Genomic DNA, 5,961 nt, shown 5'->3' on the forward strand with positions numbered 1-5,961 from the left:
TATAGTGATGCTGTGCTGGAGTGTTCAAAAGAAGACAGAGACATGAAGTATAAATATTGTATAATATTAAATATAAGAAAGAACAAAGTTATAAAAACATTAATAATTGAAATCTGCAACAATATTCACATAAAGTGTAAAATACAGAGTTAACTGTTTAATAGGTAAAGTTTAGGTCTTGCAGTCGAACAATGATCCCAAACACAGCAGCAAATCTACAGCAGAATAGCTGAAAAGCAAAGTCCAGACCTCAACCTGGGACATTCAGAGAGCTGTGCTTAAATAAATGCCCACAAAGCTCAAAGAACTGAAGCAACGTTGTAATGAAGAGTGGGCCAACATTCCTCCACAACAATATGAGAGACTGATAAAGTCAAGCAGAAAACAATTACCTCACATTTGTGCTGCTAGAAGTGTTTCTAGTTATTCACAGGACTGTAGTTTGAATTTAAAGAAATGTGAAAGTGCACTGAAATTAACATAAAGTTATTGCAATTTTTAAAAAAAATCAAGAAATCTAAGAGGAAGAAACAAGGTAAACCACACAATTGTTTTCCTTATATTCTCCACACGGCAATGCACATAACAGACATAAAATATTTGCATTTATCAATAGAAAATATACAATTTTTCCATAGTCATAGCCAGGCCCGATTACTGCCAAACCTGTGCTGAATCAATCACTTAAACAGGACCTGTCTGACAAAGTAGAGTAGACCAAAAGATCCTCAAAAACTACACATCATGGCGCAATCCAAGGAAATTCAGAAGCAAATAAGAAACAAAGTAATTGAGATCTCTCAGTCTGGAGATGCAACGTCAAGATGAACAGAATCCAGTTTCTGGGATCCTGAAGGAGAATGTCTGGCCATCTGTTCACGACCACAAGCTGAAGTGCACTTGATCCAAAGCACACCAACAAGTCCACCTCTAAGCAGCTTAAGTAAAACAAAAGAAAGACTTTGGAATGGCTTAGCCAAAGTTCATACGTGAATCTGATTGAGGTGCTGTGACCTTGGAAAGGTGGTTCATACTCAAAACCCCTCCAGTGTGGCTGAATTACAACAATTTTGCAAAGATGAGTGGGCAGAAATTCTTCCACCACCTCGTAAAGGACTCATTGCCAGTTATCCCAAACGCTTTATTGCAGATGTTTCTACTCAGGGTGGCCCAACCAGTTATTAGGTTTAGGGGGCAATCACTTTTTCCACACAGGGCCATAATAATGGCCGCCTTAATAATAAATGCCTTGATTTAGGAACTACTTTTAATGTTTACTTGTGCTATTTTGCAAAAAATAAAATCTCTGCAAAAACATCAAAACTGCTGACCATCTGACCTCAATATGAAATTATTAATCTTTTGACCAAAAACATTTAGATTTGTAAAAATAAAGAAACCATAGAGGAACAAACAATGTTGTTTGCTACGTTCTAACATGGCAATCCAAATAACAGTAATGCAAACATATATATTTATCAATAAAAACAGATCGCCTTTTCACTGTTACAAAAGTCAAGTACATCAATGTTTGTTCAGCTTTCATAAATGTAAGTTTGTAAGTACATAGTACATTTTTTGGTCCAACTTCTTTTAATACATGCAACACATTTCAGAACATTTGGGACAGAGACAACAAAAGACTGGAAATACTTCGTAAAAATCTGGTGAAACACTTTAAAGCCAGTGGGATTAAATGGGAGACATAAAATTTAATACTAGACAAAGACCGATTGAATCATGAAGCAAAGAATTAATAACTAAATCACAAGTAGAAAATGTTATGCAGATATTATTGGATAGATTTTGGTGTAGAAAAAAATGACAAGAAATGAAAAATGAAAGTTATCTGGTCTTTTTCTTTAAAGAGTAGCCTACTGCAGAGCAGCAACACTGACAAAGACCATCATCACCAATACTGCAGCTAATACAATGATCCAGGAGGAAACTTGAAAAAGCAGGAAAAATGTGACACTGATCAAAATGAATACATCAATTATTGATCAAAGAGAAAATGCATACTAGCACAATGCATTGTTATTGCATCTCAGTTTCTCACCATCACTGATAATCTGACGTCTGCTGGACCTCAGGAATCGTCTCCATCACCTCTCTGTGAGGAGCAGAGAGCACTCGTGCTGCACATCCCACCTGTGTGCTGTGTTTACGTGAACCTGAGAGCACAGCTGTAGTGGTGACAGTGAATGTAGCGTTGGTGTTGGACACACTGACAGTGTTGTACTGTGAGAAGCTGAGGTGTTGTTGTGAGAGTGTTACAGTGGGAGCAGGTCGACCAGTGGCTGAACAGGAAACAACCCACTCTTCAGCAGAGTTTGACTCTCTGACATCAACAACAGGTTCATGCAGCTCTGTGAAGGATCAGGAGATATAAAATAAGGAGTATATTGTTAAAGATACATTGACTTCTAACACATGTAACGCATTAAGGTAAAATTTCTTACCATAAGGATGTGTTACACGATTTATAAACCCCAGTTTGTTAATTATTTGTTCATTGTTCATAACTATATACTTAATTTTTTAAAAATTAAGTGTTTTTGGTCAAATGGAATTTCTTTTTGGGTAATTTTAGCCCCTTTTAGCCCTCTGCCAAAATGTTTGAACCTTTCTGTCTCTAACAGTAAAACATCGTTCCTTTATCTTCTGTGTCTGGTGTGTTGGTCAGGATTAGCTAGCTTGGCAAAAAGTTCACATTAAACAAAGTGTGTTACTGTGAGGTGTGTGTTCGTACTATGAGTCACAGCTCGAGTTTTCTTGCGGGTGAAGGTTTTTCACCTCGCTGTCATTCTTGCATAAGTGTTTGACCCCTTCAGGAAAAAAAACGAAATTTGGGATTATTTTTTGTTTTGTTCATTGTGTGTATTTGTTTCTACTTTTTCTTTTACTGTGTACAGCACTTTGGTCAACCTGTGTTGTTTTTAGACATGGTTATTGATTGATTGATTGATATGTCTTTGATTAAAATACAGCCTACTCCACATCCTCCAAGTTACAGAGAAGAGGAACCATCTGGGGTGAACTTGTGCACTTGGTATTGGCTGTCATGGTCCCTGTGCCTCTCCGGCTCGCTCATGTTGGCCACAGGTTTGTTTTGTTTTCTCTCCTGCTTCCCTGGGTGGAGCTCATTGTGGGCTCTCACCCTTGGCCCACGTATCTGCGGTGATTTCTACACCTGTTGCTGATCAGGCGGCGTCCCCCTTGCCTATTTAACGCTGCGGCACGGAGTATTCGGCACTGGAGTGTTGAACCTCCCATGTTCGTGCTCTCAGCTCTCCTAAGACAAACTCTCCCAGTGTTGTGTGGCGTATTGATCTAATTGGACTCTTTGTGTTTAGATCTCCCCGGAACTGGTGGCGGACCCTGACCTGTGATCCCTGTGTGTGTCAACATAAGTGGAAATTGGAGCGAGAGTGGCTGTGGAGAAGCGAGTGTGCGTAAGAAGAGGAGTGGCGGAGTTTGGGCCGAGTGGAGAGCGAGTGTGGATTCCTTCCCCTGGAGCCCTGAAGCCCTGCCCCATTCACTGTATATACACATCACTGTGGTTTCCCTTCTGTGTTAATAAATTGTCAACCCTTTGGTTGCCAGAACGCTGCCTGCGTCTGAATCCATCTGTTAGCCCTGACATTGGATACCTGGAAATCAGTGAAGGGACCATTAATGCTTCAACTTGTACACAGGTTTGAGAGCAACCACCCAAAAGCTTCTGCTAATAAACACTAGTCTGTGTTTGTGATGCAAATGTTTCTGGCTGTGTTCACAAACATTTAGTAAGGTGAGTGAGGAATATTAATACTTATTATTAGATCATTAGCAGACTGTAGAACTTGACTGCACGCCAAGGTGGCAGTTCAGCCATTTGATTCATGTTGCAGCAGCTCATGAGTGAATGAACATCGTGCAATAAAAGTACTTCTAGAAGTACATTTTTGCAAAAACGGACATTGTGGAGGAATGTAGGGAAGACACGAGGGAGCCCAATATTTGACTCAAACGTTAATCGCTGCATCACACAACTGAACATTCAAAGCGCCAAAACGTAACCCTCTCACTTCCCGTTACACTGGGTACGAGTGGAGCTACCTGGTGGTATGTACTTACATTTATTTAAATTTACTTGAGTAGGGTAGAGTCATGCTAATGACCTAATAATTTTATTCAGGTGTGTTGCAGCAGAGATACATTTAAAAGCTTCAGGACGCTGGCTCTCAAGGCCTGGAGTTTGACACCCCTGCTTTACACAAAGATGGGTTAAATCACAGTGCAAAGAATGAATGAATAAATGAAATATAAACAATAAATAATTATTAAATAGTCTTACACATCAATGTCATTGGTTGACTTTTGAAGTATTTGAATCCTTATTGGGTTCCCTGAGTGACAGAAGGATTAAAACACTTTAAAATCAGTACTGAAAATATGTGCAGACATTACTGGATAGATTTAGGGTTAGAATCAATAAATCACTATCATGTTAAACACTCTTAGAGTTCAAACCTTCGTAGAAACATAAGTCCAGTATCATGGAATGAAACCTAAAGGTGCATTTGAGGGTGCAAAACGTTTCGTCGGCATTGTTGTGTTTGTTTGGGAGAAAACGTACAAACACACAGTGCAGCACTTCAGAGTTACACTGCTAGCGATCGAAGATTTATGTAAATTCAACAGCTAAACGCATTCTGTACTGTACAGCAGGAGTCCCCAACCTTTTTGCACCACAGACCACTTTAATGTCAGACAATATTTTCAGGGAACGACCTTTAAGGTGTCGCGGATAAATACAACAAAAGAATAAAAAAAAGAAACTGTGGTATTTTGTAAATATAATAATAAATGTGACTTGAGCTGTGCGCCAACAACAATGACAGTGACATCCTCCTCTCTGCTTTTTAATGCTCTCTGGTCACTATGGTAACGCGTAAGTAGTTCTTTCAAAATAAGACACAGAAACTACAACCATACATTTCACACCGGAGGATCAACTCTCGCGGAACGGTACCAAAAGACTCACGGACCGGTCCGTGGGCCTATTAGGGACCGCTCCTGTACAGGAGACACTGGACTAGATTGATTGACAATGGTCTACAGCAATCAGAACGCACAACACGATGTACTGTAAAAAAAATAAATGAATCAGCGAAACAGCAAGTGTCACTTTTGGCCACGAACAATTTAGGGGATTTTTCTGAACAAACCCAGAGCGTTAAAAAAAACTTAAAACCATTTTTATTTCTCAGCAGCATCAATAGTAACAAAAACGCAATTTAGTTTCGCTGTCAAAGTCGATTGAACTGAAGTTACGTGTTTCCGGTTACTGTGGAGCTCCACAGTGGCTGCAGCCAGAAGCTGTTTCTACAGGATCCTGATGGACACTCAAAGCTTTTAGAAAATGTCCTCATTAGTTGTTTGCAGCAGAATATCACCTGATGTGAACCAAAACAACAAAAGTGCTCTGCACATGTGTGTGAGACTACAGATTCTAGAATCAGAACTGCTGATTTCATTACTCTGAACTTTTAAAGGCAGGTTTTGTATCTGAGAGCAGGGACACTTGCTGTGTTCAGTGTGACTCGTCTCTGCAGAAGGTCAGGGCTCTGATAGTTGCAGTTAGCGGGTGACTTACTGGGCAGGTGGCTCCTGAGTGTCTGTGGGAGTCAGGGTTCATTATGGTCCTGGTTGCTACTGGAAATAAAGAAACAAAAGGAGGGTGTGTTGTTCAGGAAGTACAGACTGTAGCTCAGCAGGTAGAATTACTAACTGGAAGGTTGGAGGTTTGATCCCTGGCTGCTCCAGTCTGCACGCCACGGTATCCTTGGGCAAGATGTGGAACCCCGACTTGCTCTCCGATGCATCCATCATAGTGTCATTGTTAGAAAAAGAAGTGCTTGTGTGAATGAAGCACGCTGTATAAAATGCTGTGACTGCTCATACAGAAAAGCAGCT

General features: G+C 40.1%; 1 protein-coding gene across 1 annotated transcript in view; it reads left to right on the forward strand.

Moving 5' to 3' along the window:
- Positions 1-5,961, forward strand: part of LOC146716552 (protein NLRC3-like) — a 247,013-nt gene that overhangs the window by 93,885 nt on the left and 147,167 nt on the right. The gene's annotated exons all lie outside the window — the stretch shown is intronic.

Source organism: Copadichromis virginalis, linkage group LG3, assembly GCF_057382275.1.
Source record: "Copadichromis virginalis isolate Kocher_CV1m ecotype Utaka linkage group LG3, C_Virginalis_male_GT1.1, whole genome shotgun sequence".
Taxonomy (NCBI): domain Eukaryota; kingdom Metazoa; phylum Chordata; class Actinopteri; order Cichliformes; family Cichlidae; genus Copadichromis; species Copadichromis virginalis.